Below are 15,822 nucleotides of genomic sequence, written 5' to 3' on the forward strand. Positions count from 1 at the left end.
CTGCCTCTCTGTTCTGATGACGACTGTTGTTAAACCAACAACACTGAACAGAAAATAGAAGGACGAAACGCCCAATACCTGTGACCCTCCAGTTGCATGCTGCTGGTTAAGAGTTCCTCTTTTCATTGTTCTTCTGCCTCTTGTGTCCTTCCCAAATGTGTCCGTTAACCATTTATTACTTTATCTTATTTGAAACACCATAAAAGGCTGGATAACTTCCAACAGTATGTAAAAGATTTTTAAAGGGAATTCTTTAACCAGGGAGTTCTACGTCCTATCCTTTCAACCCCAGCTTAGTCAGAGATATAAAAGCTTTGTCAACCTTGTGCAAAGTGGAAGGCCACATGAGAGCGCCCTGCACCGAGCCCTGCTTGGGAAGCCACTCATGCAGGCGCCAGGGCTTGCTGCACTCGCACATCACATGCAAACACGTGCACGCACAGCAGTGCTTCCTCTAGTTCAAGCCACCAAGTTGCCACCTGGAGAATGACCCGGCAAGCACCCGTCAGCCCTGTGACAGGACAGGATGGTTACAGACCCGCGCTGCCTTCTGCCTTGCTCCTGCGGCTCCAGCTGCCATTCCTCCATCACCTCCACCTGGAGAGGGGACTGGGGCTCCAGGGGTGCAGGGAGGGGACTGCCATCAGCCTGGCCCCTTCCACCTGCTGACTTTGATGGCACAGAGCCGCTGTGGTCCCGGCAGAGCACGCACAGGCTGGGGTGGAAAGCTCTGTGGGGAAAATGCCCCAGCTTGGGCTTTGGCTCAAAAGCCGCTTTTGAAGGAGCAGTGGAAAGGAACGCTTCCCTTTCTGTCCAGCTCTTCCCAGTTCTCCTATGAGGAGCCGACTGTTCTTTGATAGGCAGCCATCAAAGACTCCAACTTCTCCTGCAAGATCCCTTCCCCCTGGTATGTACCCTCCAAGTCCATTCCCACCCGAAATTATTTGGAAAAGTGCCTCTCAGAACAAGCTATTGTCTCTGTACTTCGTTCTTTATCAGGATTTTTAAAATTGAGATATAATTGACATACAGCATTGTGAGAGTCTAAGGTGTACAGTGCATCGATTTGATGCATTAATACACGCAATGTAATTCACACCGTGGTAGCATCAGCTGATCCAGCTACCATGTCACATTTCTTAGCAGGTTAGGAGTTTGTCACACAGTCTGGGGGGCTGCACTGGCTCTGCTGTGCATGAGACCTTCAGGACTTATTCATCTTCTCGCTCCGAGTGTGGACCACAGCCACCTCCCCATTCGCCCACCCCCAGCCCTGGCACCTGCCACTGATTCCACACAAAAGCGATACCATACAGTATCTGTCTTTCTCTGTCTGACTTATTTCACTTAGCATGATACCCTCAAGGTCCATCCATGTTGTTTCAAATGACGCAACTTCCTTCTTTCTCATGGCTAAATAATTTTCCGATAGGAGCTATAGCTGCTGGCCTGCACCACAGCCACAGCCACAGCAGATCTGAGCCACATCTGTGACCTACACCACAGCTCACGGCAATGCTGGATCCTTAACCCACTGAGCAAGGCCAGGGACCGAACCCGCAACCTCATGGTCCCTGGTCGGATTTGTTTCTGCTGCGCCACGACGGGAACTCCTTTTATTGTTGTTGCTGTTTGCTCTTTTACTATTAACACCATGGAGACAGCTGGAACGTCACTCCTTTGGCTTCCCCGTGGGCCCCCTCCCGCTCGGGTGGGCTCCAGGCGGGGCAGGCTGTGTGAGCTCGTCAGTGGGCCTCCAGCAGAGGCGATGTGACCATGTTAACAGGGGCAGGTTTCAGGCAGACCAGCCTTGCTGGCACATCTCTCACCTGCAGCAAGACACCTAAGCAAGCCCCTCCCTGCCTCCCTGGCCGGGGTTCTGGGTCCCCGGCACCATCGCCGTTGCTCTGCCATTTTATCCTGGGATAGTCACCCTGTCACCTCAATTGTTTCTGCTAAGAATTCTGAGGGTGTTCTTGAAGTTCAGAATTCTACACTTTTGGGGGGATACTGATTATTCTTTTCTTTTGCTGTGACACCTGCGTAAGTTACTGAACCACCCTGGACCCTAGCTTCCTCGGGGGAGCTTGGGCACAGGGCTGGATCGGCTAGGATGGCCGCGGGGACCCGCTCATCAACGGGTGCATGTTTATGCAGCATCCGTCGAGTGCCGGGTCCTGGGCAGTTGCTGAGGACCACAGGCTCGGGAGATGGTTCCCATCTGAGGAAAGCCATTTGAATGGGAAACATCACATGGATAGAAACGTGGACCTGGTCAGTACCGAGGTCCCCCCAGGCGCGAGCGCACCGTGGGAACTGAGGAGGAATAACCCCAGCCTCTCGAGAGGAACCTGCGCATTGCAGATGACCGCGGATGACGTCTCCACGTGTGGAGACAGAGAGCAGCACGGTACCCGTGGAGGGGGATGAGCAGGTCAGCGCTGCTGGACCGTCCACTGTGATTCAGTAATTGATTCATTCAACAGGCAGCTCCCTGGATGCCCTGCTAAGTGAAGGCGGCCCGGGGAGTGTGAGAAGTCACACGGGGAAGGAGAGGAGGGTTTAGGGCTTGACGTCCTTCTACACTTCCTTGTGTCACCACCTCCATCCAGCAGCTCACAAGGTATTTCATCACGTGCAGACGTGAGAATTATCTGGGACAAGGTAAAAAAAAAAAATCAGATTTCCAAACGCCTTCCCTGGAGATTCTGATTCATTCCAAGTTGAGACGGAAGGGTCGGGGCTGCTAATGACCCCCCCCCGCTCCCCGTGGAGGGAGTCCACTACCCAGAAAGTTTGGAAGCATTTCCAGTGGGCAGTGATGGGGTGGAGATATTTTTAGCTACTGGGAGAATTTTAGTTTGCTCTTGGGGGCAGTGCAGAGAACAGGGAGGCAAGCAAGAAGCTGATGGGGATGGCGGGAAGGATGCTGAAGGGAGCTCTAATCAGAGGAGGAGGCCCCACAGGGAAGACAGGCGAGGGGGTGGGAAGCCGGGGTGGCTTCCAGGACTGGCAAGAGCATCACGTGGCCCCTGCTGACCTAGAGAATTCAGGAGGACTTCGCCGCAGGACCCTGTGGAGCACATGCGTGGACATTTTGATTTTCAGGTGGGTTTGGGGATCAACCCAGCTCACGGATGGCCCCCAACCTGCTCTATAGACCACCCTCGAATTATTTAGTAACCCAAAATGTCAGGGTTTCAAGAATGAAGGAGCCCAAAAGATTTCCTAGTCTCTCTGAATCCCTTCTAAATGGCCATCTGATAATATGTAGGTTCTACCCACAGCGTCTCAGCCTCTTCTGTGCAAAAACTTTACCTCCGGGAGTGGTCCTGCGAGCAGGCAGGTGTCACTCACCCAGGCCAGGGGTAGCAACAGAGAGTGGGAGACCCTTGTTCCCCAGTTGAATGACCTCCCAGGCCTCCATCTCTTCCATGGTGTACAAGGGCGACGCTGGAGACGAAATGCGCTCGCAGTCTCACCAGTGTCCTCAGCCCTGGCGACGCCCCTCCAGTCACCTGAGAAGCTGTTAAGCACACAGATGCCCAGACCCTGCCTGCAGAGACGCTAGCTTAATTGTTTTGGAACGAGTCCTTGGCATGCGTGCTGAGCACTGCCGGGTGATTTTAATTGGCACGCGGGCTTGGAAGTCACCACATTAGACCTTAGCCTGCCAATTTCTTCCCTTAGGCAAATCCTATCAGCCCCAGACAGACAGACAGTCCTGTCTGTAAATAAATATGACCTCTAGGCTGAACTGGAAAGATTCCCCAACAAAAGCAAGGGATTTATATATGTCGTGCTTTTTTTTTTTTTTTTCCATGCAAATATGACTTCACTTTCAAAGAGGGCAGTGACCTTTGGCATAGTTTTCTTGGAAACAAAAAAAAGGCATACATGCATTCTTGCATATTTCTTAACATTAGTAGGAAAGCAACATCTCTTTGTGGCTGGCACCCTCAGGACCCCGGGGGATTTTTTTGAGACTCTCCCATAATCCTTTTTCTTCGAGACATCCAAGTGGAGAAATCCAGCAGGCCGGTGGAAACAGGACATGTGGGCCATTAATACTTCATTTTCAGTTTCTGTCAACAGAAATGAAATCGGCTCGTGCTTTGTCCTTCGGGGTTCATACTCCTGTCCATATAGAGAAGGAGCTTCTACTGCTCGTGTTGTTTAATAATGGTGGGAACGGCCCTGCGAGGGGCTGAGGACTTGTTCCCCTGGGGAGGAGGGCGTGCCCCATGAGAATGTATACATCCACCTGCTCAGGGTGTCCTAACTGGGCACCTACCTGAGCCAGGTAAGACGTGGTCCAGGACCTCGGCGGTGGACCTGAGCTCGGCAGTAACATCAGCCCGCCTTAGGGCAAATGTTGTCCTAGAAGCGTGATGACTGCACGGTTGTTATGGGGACACAGAACCTTTTGGGCCTTCATGCTGACTTGGGTCTATACTCTGAACTAAACTGGTCAGTCCTGTGTGCAGGGCCCGGCTTCAAATCCATGCAGCTCCAAAAGCCACAGCCCAGGCTTGGGGCATGCTCTTCACTGCGGGAAGCATAGGGGCTCCTCAAGATGCAGGTCACTGCCTTCTCTCCTCCCCTGCAGCCCCCAGCAGGGCAGGGCTCAGCATTATTCCTTACCTGGAACAGAAAGTGCAACCCCAAGAGGTCCTCTGAGCTGGTGGGCACAGGGGGCTGTCAAGCCCCGTTTTATGGGTTAATCCACATGTCTCGAGGATCTGGGCTACATGTTCCCTAACCCTAAAAATCTTTGAAGGTACATGTGGGGAATACTGGCCAAAGAATGGAGAGCAATCAACCCTAATTACTCCAATGGTTGAAGACACCAACTGGGTCACTGTTGACCTGGTATGGAGATTGTGTTTATATTATTCCCAGTAAGCTGTTCATCCCCCGAGGAAGTTCCAAGTGACCACAGGAAGTACCATGTGACACTCAGAGGGGACAACACCCCAACCATCCTGGCTGATCCTATGTCCGTCTACGGAGCTCCGGTGGGCACAGCAGGAACATCCTGAGGTGGTGACAACTCCTCCCAAGACTTTACAGAAGACCCTTCTCCTCTGTCCCCTTATCAATGTTAGAAAAACTTCATGATGGCGTGTGCGAGTCATGTCTCCAGTCCTGGAATGACAGTCCCCTTTCCTCCTTCTTCGAAATCTCAACCTAACATTCCTGCTCCTTTTGCTAATGCTCCGTGCACTCGTTCATACAGCAGAGAATCCGGATAAAGTAAGGAGCAGTGGGGAGACGGGGAACTTGGCCAGATCTTTTCCATTCTGGTCACAAGCCTGTCATGTGTCTGGGCTTAAGGGAGCCCCCTAGCCACCTTCGCACAATCAGATTTAGCACGATCCCCTTCGATGCCCGAAAGTGTTTGCTGTCACTGAAATAATAAAATATTTAAACTGTGCATGTTTATTGGAAAGATCTCGATCGAAGCCAACCACGTGGCTCCTTGGCCACCTCCCTGGAGCCTCCTATTCCAGGTGAGAAGACGGGTGTCTTTGGCAGGAGCTGCTGGCTAGTCGCTCCCCACGAGTGGGTTGTTCAATGGACGGGCTGCCATGTTGGAAACCCACGCCAGAAGCTCAGATCGCTTATAATCATGGCTTATCGTGATGGGTACGGGGCCGTTGCTACCAGAGAGACCATCCCCTGTTCCCTGTGTCCACAAAGTCAGCGCTGGAGACTGGAAGCCTCTCAAGCCCGGGCGGAAGGCCAAGCAGGGCGAGCTGGCGAGCTTTTGATCTTGGCTCTGAACTTGTGCTCTGAGGTTCAGACTTAACTCAGATTCTCACATGTTGAGGAATCAATCATTTGAAAAGAGCATTTGTCAGCATCAGTATAACTCCTAGAAAAAGGAGGTTCAGCACCTTCAACTGCTTGGCAGCCAGCCCCTCTGAGGTGAAGCGTTCACACCTATTTCATGGGGAGACTCGGTCTGAAAGAAGACCCGCTTTGATTTTTACCTCTAATATGTTGTGTCAATTTCCCAGGGGGAATTCTGCACTTCTTTGTAGCCCTTGAATCTTCAAACACCTCAGACCCAGGGCTTGTGAAAATATGCCAGTCTATGTGTGTCATGGGTTTGAATGTTATGGTTAAAAAAAAAAGCAAAAAAAAAAACACCTTATAAAACGTGGGTGTGCAAAAAGGCAGCGTTAGTACATTTTCCAGAACTCAGTCTGAGTCCATCACAAGCCCGCATTTTCCTCTAATAACAGGAAATTAATGGAGTCGCTGTAAGGGGTTGTATCCTAGAATGGAACGTCTCCGTGAATTCAGGTTTAAAATACTGTCACGTTCGTGGTCTCCACCTGTCCCCTTGGGTTCGTCCCTCTTCCCCACCCCTAGGGTTAATTTCTTTCCTTGGGGACCATGGCGTGTCCCCCAGTGGATCCCATGTGTCTTCCTGGGCTTGCTCTGCCTCTGGCCTGTAGCACCTTCCCTTCCAAAAGTAACTCACCCCATCACGATGCTGGCTGGCCTCTGGCCTCTGTCTCTGTGTCCCGCTGCATGTGGCTCTCCAGCCAGCGTCTGTCCACCCTCTGTGTGCAATCTGGGAGCTCCTTCAGCTCGAGTGACTTTCTCTGATGATCTGGGACCTCCTTCTCCGCAGGGAAAAGGGCAGGCTCTTGTCTTGAGTCCTAAGGAGGAGAAGGGCTGTATTAGTTAATTTGCTGCAGTAAAAATAGTCCCGAAACAAGAACCACAAATACTACCAAGTTCCCTACGGATGGCTGCTGCTCCATGATTTTTCTCATCCTGCAACCAGACTGGAGACGTTGCTCCTGACGGTGACATGCCACCTGTGTGCCACATTCCAGGCACTGTCCTGAGGGGGCGGGGAGCAGAAGGGTGATCCGGGCAGTGATGCTGACATCAAGCTGTATTTACTGCAGTCAACATGATATCAGCCCACACCTGTGCCCATACACACTGCAACACAGTGTGCAGATGCCGTACACCCAACACACACCCTGACACAGAAGAACGGCAGATGGGGGAGGGTTGGCTTATCGGTCAGGGTTCCAACCATCCCAGCTGGCACAACCTGGGTGGGTCGTGAGGCATTTGAATGGCATCATCTTGTCTTATTGGCACAGGTGGCCACTAGGCAGAAAAAACCATGGTGAGATCACAACCGCCCAAGTGCCACCCCGAGGGAAGGCATGTGACAGGCTGGGGAGATGGAGGAACATTCAAAGGACCACGTCTCTGCCTCGGCTCGCCACAAAGCAGCACTGTGATGGGTTGGCCATGCCCTCCGCGAACGTGGGAGGGCAAAAGTGCATGTGCTGTGTGGTGTGAAGGCAGTGACATCACAGAACTGGGTTTGGGAGGAAGCCGAAAGGGGCCAGTGTAAATAGACTTGGCTGTGGAGACAGGAAGGGAAAGGGGATTTCCACGAGGTCAAAGTGATCCACTCTCCTGGGATCCAAAGTGAAGTCCTGGCAGCAGCTGCTGGGCCGGTGTCGCAGGGTCTCGTGCTCATCCCAGACGTCCAGAGTCAGAATCTGCAATTTGCAGGGGCCCCCGGTGGCTCTTCTACATTAAAGTTGGAGAAGCAGCCCAGGACGGCCCTCTGTCGATGCCACGCTGGGTGTGGCCCGGGCGGGCAGCTGCACCACTCACTGCTCCCCCTTCCCTCCCCACCCAGCAAAGCAGACTCAGAACCTCAGAGGTTCTTGGGCCCAGGAACCCCTCACAGCTCCTCAGTGGTTCTCCGGCGTAGCACAGCCCAGGCCACCCAGAGGGCGCCAAGCTGGAGGTGGCCTCAGGGACGGGAAATTTCTAAGTGCGACTGAGAACTCAGGCGAGGTTCTGAGCAGCACGGGGTGTAGTTAAGGCAACCCGTTCTGGGCCCTCACTTTCTCCGGGAATGCCAGACCCCCCGGGACCAGCGAGGTGGGGTCTGCCTGGGCCTAGGGTAGGGGAACCCCTGTGAGGGAACATGAGCTTGTCCTGGACTGGGAGGTCTGTGCTGCTCACGGGCCTGGCTGGAAGGGCAACGCAGGGGCTGGAGCAGCACCAAGTTAAGGCCGCCAGTTTGCCTTGGAGACAGAGCCCGAGCCAGGGGCAGGCCTGGCTCAGGACAAGGGGAGGGCTGGGTCTTACGGGCTGAGACGGGGGGTTCAGATTACAAGTCCGGTCTGCCAAGAAGCCCCTTTGTTCCTTCCAGAATGAAGATCAGCCAGGAAGCTCTTGCTCCAGGCCCGTCCTCACCATTTGGCCTGGTGTCATGGTTGAAATATTTAAACCAGCTTTTTAGATGTATTTCTGGGATTCAGAAAAGCGGAGAAAGCATGTGTGATGAAAGTGGAGAACATGGTCAGATTTACCAAAGTAAATGGTGGCGATTAGAAGCTGTCACGTCTCGTGCTCAGGTCCTACTTCTGCAAATGAGCTACGGAGGGTAGAAATGGATCTTTTAGCTTCCGGCCCGGCTGGCTGGGGTCACAGACTTCAGACCACCCTCTAGACGGCACCGAGGCCACTGAGAGGGGCTCTGAGGCCACTGCGCTCACACCTGCCATCCCCACACACCGCCCCCCAGGTCCGACTGTCATTAAATAAAAACCGGACCATTTGGACGCTAACTGCCTATCAGAATTCCTTTTGCTAAAGCATTATTGTAAATGAATTATTTTAATGAGATTATGAAAATGGTCGAGTGAGATTTGTGTTGCATCCGTGATATTTTAAGCAATATTTCATTCTGAGACTTGGAGGAAGCCAGTATTTTGGGGTGCTTATTCTGGAGGTGCCCTCTCCTCTTTATGGTCTTAGAATTAGCCACATTTCTGTGGGTCCTCAAAGCCTGGATGAGGTTGACAAACGCTTTTTGAGTTATTGAAATGTGGATTTTCTAACGGCACCAAAGATGGTCTTTATTTAATTCTTATGGGATTGTGACGCTGTGTTGTTAGAAAGAAAAGAGACTATTTTAGAAAGAATGAAGGCCAGAAACTCTTTCATTATGTTTGCCTCGGTCCGCAAAGATCTAAACAATCATTCTCACTAGAAACCTTCAGGAGTGTGCTCAAGAATAAAAGGGATGGGACACCCAAAACAATGACGGGAAATGAACACCAAAGCAGCTCCTTAAGTCACCGTAAGTGTCATAAAAAGACACAAAGAGAGATGTTTCGTGAGAGCAGGAGTGAAAATTGTGGCAAGTTTCTCGAGAGCAGAAACGATGTCATGCAAATTTATTTCCACGGCAACGAGCACCATTTTTGCTGCTGGCAGTTAGTCAGTAAGAGTTTGTTGAATGAATAAGCAACTCACCTGCTAGGTGACATGTGCAGAGGTTCACGAGGCACCATCTCCAAACGATGCAGAGCCCAGGCCCAGAAGAGGGTCCTGGTGCAGAACGGGGACAAAGGGCTTGGAAGAAGTGCGGAAACGGACCAACAACAGCCATCTGCTCCTCGGATTAAAGACCGCATCGGGGTGCATCCGGGGTGCGTTGGGAGGCTGCTCAGGTGACCGCAGACTGTAAAAAGATGGCGTTCTTGGTGTGACTCCTGCGTGGGTCTCTCCGCCTTCTCCCTCCTTACGACTTCTTGGACCAGTTCTGCGGTCTCTCCTTGGTGGTTCCTGCTGACTGTCAGGGTACTTTTTAAGAGAACCAGAATGGCCTCCAGCAGCCTGGCTCGATTCCCCAGGATGGCCTCACGGGGGGTAGGAGTCCCCAAGGTTGTTTCAGAACCGAGGATCTGTTCTGACCCTAGCCAGAGCGCACACAATACGGAATTTTTTTTTTCTTTTTAGGGCTGCACCTGCAACATATGGAGGTTCCCAGTCTAGGGGTCAAATCAGAGCTACAGCTGCTGGCCTACACCACAGCCATGCCCATGTCAGATCCCTGACCCACTGAGTGAGGCCAGGGATCGAACCCACATCCTCATGGATTCTAGTCAGATTTGTTTCCGCTGCACCATGAAGGGAACTCCCCCTTTTTATTTTGTTTCTAAACATGGACATCATCAAGGCAGCATCTCGGGCCCCTCTCCTAATCTAGGTGCTGGGGAAGTTCGTAGCCTCCCCTCCCCTCCAAGTGTACCCCACACCAGGAGAAGCAAGAGAGGAGTCTTCATTCGATAAAGCCCGTTGGAGATTCGAGTCTGCCCAGATGGACCTCACATGGATTCTCAGCCGTCCCTCGAGACCCCAGGCCTCTGCCATGGAGAAGGCACAGTCCCGGGATAACAGGACCCTGAAAGCCCCCTTCTGGGCCAGCGTCTCCCCAAGTGTTGGCCCAAAGGTTACAATTCAGAACGCGAGATTGCTCCTTAATGTCGGGGATGGAAGATCAACGAGATGCAAGACTGCGTGCATTTTAACACCACACGAGCTGAAGACAGAGTGTCATCTCTGACGGCCTCGATGTCCCACAGACACACACACACGACTACAGAACACCCCGTGGCAGCAGCATGACAGCGTCCCAGAGATGTCCACACCCTACCCCAGGGCCTGTGAGTGGGCACTCTGCAAGGCCTTGGGGACTTGGCGGATGTGATTATGTCTGTGACCAGAGGAAGGAGAGCATCCTGGACCATCTGGGTGGGTCCAGGCCATGACCCTGAAAAGGGGGAGACAGAAGGAGAGTTCAAAGGGGTGCATGGGAGAAGGACTCGACCCACCTTTCCTGGTGGGAGAAGGGGGAAGGGGCCATGGGCCGGGAGGGAGGGGCCTGGAAATAGGCTCCCCTGAAGCCTCAGGAAGAGAACAGCCCGACCCACCACCTGCTTCTATCTCAGGGAGAGCCTTGCAGACTTTCGGCCTCCAGAACCGTAAGATAATGAACCGGTGTTGCTGAAGCCACCACACCTGTGGCAGAGGTTGTTACAGTGGCCACAGGAAGAGAAGAGACACCCAGGAAAGGTAGCCAAGTGGCAGCGGGCCCTTACGTGGGGCCTGCAGCAGACAAGGCCGTATCCACTGAGGACGCACCAGTGACCTCTGAGGGCCTGGCTTTGTCATTCTCCCTAAGAGGTTCAGGCGATCTTATTAACCAATGGGCATGAACTGCGGCCCTTCTAGGGGAAGCCTGCAATCTTTTGGGGAGCACGTTACTACCAGAATGCCTTCAGGGCCCAGAAGAATAAAGCTGTGCCATGATGGAGCAGCAGGCACGTTGGCCAGCACTTCTGAAAAGGAAGGTCAGGGGCCTCGAATGACACGGAGCCCTTTGCTCCTGCTGCTAGCACCGAGCTCCCTGGACTAAGGAATGACTGGTCCAGAGCACAGCGTGATGCTGATCAAATCTTTCAGACCAAAGGCTGGAACACCTGCTGGACAGTGGCAGAGAGGGCTCTGGGTCAGAGCTGCCCCGAACAGTCTGTAACTCACAGCCACTCTGCATAAATTCAAGGCTATGAACTAAAGAGCTGCTCTGCATAAATTCAAGGATGAGCACATTTATCTTGAGTGCTCCCCATGGCTCCCAGGGCCGCTGTGTGACCCTGGGCGTGGCCGTCCCATGCCCTTCAGGCAAGGACCTTGGCCAAGGACCTAGGCCAAGGACCTAGATCTCTTTAAGCCTCGGTTTCCTTACCTGGACAACGCAGATGATAACTGTCCTGGCAGGTACACAGGTGTGTGGATTAGATAAGGCAACAGAGGCCAAGCATCAGCACAGCCCTGGACACTCGGGGAGCACAGCCGTCATGACGTGCATCTTACCGGCTTTCCAGAGGGTTCTCTTCCACTGAGCATGCGCTGACTTTACGTGCTCACCTGCCCACTTTAGGGATATCCCTTCTTCTGAAACTGCTCCTGACCAGCTCACCTGTCCCTCCCAGCCCTGCTTTCTGTTAGTGCGTCACCAACTCCAGCTACTTGGCCTGGAACCATGTTTGGTTCTGATCAGGCGCTGGTGGTAAGAATGGGCTGATTGGGAATGCAGACAAGCTCTCAAAGACCCAAGGGGACCCCTTTAGGCTGGGGAGCCACCTGGACGCCTTGTCATCCTCGCCATCAGACTCCGCATTCCCTTTTGTCTCTGGAACCCACTCTTGCTAAGGAAACACATCTGGGCTTTGGCCCAAGGGCTATTCTGAAAACACAAGAGCCCGGCTGGGGGAGGAGGGCAGGGAATAAAGCGACTCTCCATGCTGCAAAAATCCTTCAGAGTCACTTTCTCCCGAGGTTTCTATAGCGACCCCTCCAGAGAAAATGAGCTGCTGACGGGGGCTGGAGTGGACAAAACACAGAGCGGGGATTGGCAGCCAGCACCGCAGGTTAACCACAAGGACCTTTGTGTTTTTATGCAGAGATCCTGTGAGGACCAAAAAATGGAATATTTTTTAAAAATGAGGCTCAAGTAGCAGTAGCCTTCCCACTGTGCTTGTCCTGAGCCTCTGGCCTCCCCGGAGCAGGCTGTCAGCGTTTCAGGCATGTGGCATGTCCAGGAAGATGCAACACCACCACTGGCTCCTCTCCTAGGCGGTGGGCTCTGTGTTTTCATGTTTCTTTTCCTGGTCCAGGTGTGAGAGACTTGGAAGTTGGTCCCGGGGACTGCAGGGCATCACTTGGGGCCCTAAGTCCTTGCTACCTATCGTTCAGTTCAGCAGCTTTTATATAGCAGCATCTCCTGAGTGAAGCTCCTCTCGGCACCTGGGCGGGTGTCCACACCTGCGCTCCTGGACTTGGGCGTGTGCTGATACCAGGCAGCAACCTGGCCAAGGGCAGCAGCGTGTGTGTCCGAGTGTCACCGGCAGAGAGAGGTACGTTTATCAGACAACAGGCTGACGCCTGCGCCTGTGGTCTTCACTGAAAGATGTCTTCCTGTTCGTGGGCTGAGATGAGCTCACCTGGGCGATGGAGGTACCCATGAGGCGGTTTTAGCATTCAACCTGCAGAGGCTCAGGGTGTGCTGGTCAGGCTGGAGGCTTTTTCATTAAGAGCCTCTGTGTGTTCCAGCAGCTTCTGAGCAGCCAGGCCTTCTTCACCTGACTCCAGGGGGCCTTGGGCGCTTCTTGTGCTCTGCGCTGCCCTGAGGTCCTGACCAGACATGGCCAAAGAGCTTGCCGTGTCTCCCTCCAGCCCCAGCCCTTGGACTGCGGAGCCTGTGGAGTCCCCAGGCCTTAGGACAATAGTCCTCGTCCCTCTTATCACCCGGCACTGGACCCCCAGCAGCGCAGCAGTGTGCACCTGCAGCCTTGCCCAGCGCGCACCTGCTCCATAGAATCGCGGGGGGTGTCACCAGCCTGCCTGGGAAGCACTGCCCTGGCCTGGCGCTTAGAGGAGGCTCGGATGCATGAGCCGCATGCGGATCAAAGTCCGCTTGTCGACACAGGGCTCAGCACCGCCCGCTCCTGCAGATCAGGGCTCTGTCACTCGGCTGTCAATCAGCCTGAGGTGGCAGCCTGGGGCGAGTGACTCAGGACAAATGCGCTGAGCTCCCACACAGCACAGAATCCCTCTCAGAGGCCGAGGGAAGAGACTGAATAATTTACCTCCAATTTTGTCACCTCTGTTCTGTAACCAAAGGAGACGACTGCAGGGCCAGGTCTGTGGCTCGCAGACTCCCTCCGCAGTGCACACGGTCCAGGACCGCTGACTCGGGACTTATGTAACCAGGGCCACCTGCTCCGTTCTGGTGGTTCCACTGCCCTGCCGCGTGCGGGAAGGGAGTCTGGGCACACTGAGGTGCAGGGCAGGTGTGGGGCTTGCATGGTCCACCGGAAGTCACAAAAGATGACTCGACTCCAGCCCCCTGCAGGAGGAGGGGGTGGGCGTTCTTTCACAACTGGGGGAGAGTCAGCAAGAGACGTGGGGAACGGGGCAGCCTTCCCCTTGGTGCGAGCGGGCCAGGCCTCTGAGGGTGACGGCCCACGTCCGTTCCCATGTGCTGTCGGTGATCTTGCTGCTTCTCCACCTCCCCTGGGTTCTGGGACAGGCCTGGCTACTCAGACGTCTATCTCCTTGAAGCCACAGACATCTCACAATAGAACACGATTAACTGTTCTTGCCCCAAACCCAGGGGGCTGTGGTCAAGCCCGGGTTCATGGCTTCACGGCACAGGTCCGGCAGCAGGTGGTGTCTGACGTCTCCACGCTGCGCCCCATCGGCTCCCCAGGCCCCCAGGCCCCTCCTCTCTGACCTGCCACCCGCCACCCCGGGAGACTGAGGAGGACACACGCTGCCCCCTGACACTGCACCCGGCTGGTTCCAACTGATGAACATATTACATCAGATGTCTTCATCTGTGCGTTTCCTGGATCCAGGGTCCGTGCCGGGAACCACTGTTGGGTCTGGCTGTTGTCCAACCCGGGTTTTCACCCGACCCCTTCTGGGGCCAGCTCTCCAGCCCTGGTGGGCTTTTCTTCCTACAATACAGGAGGGAAACTTCCTCTTGAATTCTGGGCCCCGGTGCTCCTTTTCCTCCGGTAAAGGAAACTCAGGGCACTGGGCTGGATTCCAGCCGGTCTAAAAGGTAAGCGATTAAACCCACTCCCCAACCCGTGGCAGCTGGGGGTGCAGGAACTGGCCAGGTGTAAAACCTATGTGTCAGATGTGCTGGGAAGGCGGCAGGTGTACGCGCCACTTCAAAGACGGCTTTGTGGATTTAGGTAAATGGCTGGAAGCCTGTCATTTCTTCTCCCAGAATGATTTCCTTCTCATTTTCAGTGTGTATCAGAGTAGGAGTTGTGTTTTTATTCGCGTGATCATTTGCAGTGTTTCTTTTCCACACTAGAGTCTCTACCATCCTCTGGGGCGCATCTACCTACTTTTCTTCCACCTGTTTGCCCGCTGCCCGTAAGTGCCAGGCACAGAACAGGTGCTAGGCAAATATTTATTTTAAAAAAACCATTATCAAATCTTTATCAGGAGAAGTATATTATTCATCGCAAGTGCCTGTGCGACACTCTCCAGGTTCACACTTCCTGTCCAGCGGTGGGAGCCTGAGAGAGACGGCTGTGTACACAGATGCCTGATGTCTATTTTCAAACTCATTTCTCTGAAAAGAAGTCGGGGTGGTTATGTTTTTCTTTCGGGTTATGGAGACGTTTTAGTTTCCAAGGTAAAGCTCGTGAATCATCATCATAATTTGAAAGTGCTCTTTAGTCGCTCTAAAACGATTTCCTTTCTTCCTGATTATAGATGCAATATTACTGCAGAAATTAGGAAAACAAACACCAGGAGCGTTTGAAAAGAGTAAAGAAAAACTAAGTCTACAACTCAGAGATAACCGTCGTTGACGTTTTGGTGTTTTTCCAGTTCCTGCGTGTGTGTTTTCATTTATACACTGCTCTTCAGGTTAATGCTGTTAACTCAGTATAGGAATTTTCCCACGTGGTTAAATCTTCTTCATAACACTGTTTCTAAATGAAGTATACTATCCTATCATTTATTCAATAATGCTCAAGTTCGGGGACATTTAAATTGCTTCCAATCTTGGTATTTTATTTGATGTTGAAATAATTATCTGCTTACGTAAAGTCTGGTGAGAACCTTTGATGATGTCCCTTTGATGGTCCCTTGGTAACAGAACAAGGGTCTTCCCCTTTGTAGTTTCAACACCCTTTCCTTCTGTGCTGAAGAGGTCTCCTCCTAAGAAACAAACTAAAAACTGTTCACCTAGAATTTCCTTGCTGACCCTTTTAATTGAAGTTAAATACACATGCAGTAAAATGCAAACTTCCTATTTATTCTTTTTTTTTCCATTTTTTTATTACTCAAATGACTTTATCACATCTGTAGTTGTATAATGATCATAACAATCTGATTTCACAGGATTTCCATCCCACAGCCCAGGCACATCCGCCCACCCCCCAAACC

At 52.8% G+C, this 15,822-nt stretch overlaps 1 pseudogene; it reads left to right on the forward strand.

Annotated features, from left to right (window-relative positions):
* Positions 1–2,374: 2,374 nt before the first annotated feature.
* LOC125122352 (uncharacterized) overlaps positions 2,375–15,822 on the forward strand; it is a 50,874-nt pseudogene continuing 37,426 nt past the window's right edge.

The sequence above is a fragment of the Phacochoerus africanus genome, chromosome 3 (genome assembly GCF_016906955.1).
Source record: "Phacochoerus africanus isolate WHEZ1 chromosome 3, ROS_Pafr_v1, whole genome shotgun sequence".
NCBI classification, from domain to species: domain Eukaryota; kingdom Metazoa; phylum Chordata; class Mammalia; order Artiodactyla; family Suidae; genus Phacochoerus; species Phacochoerus africanus.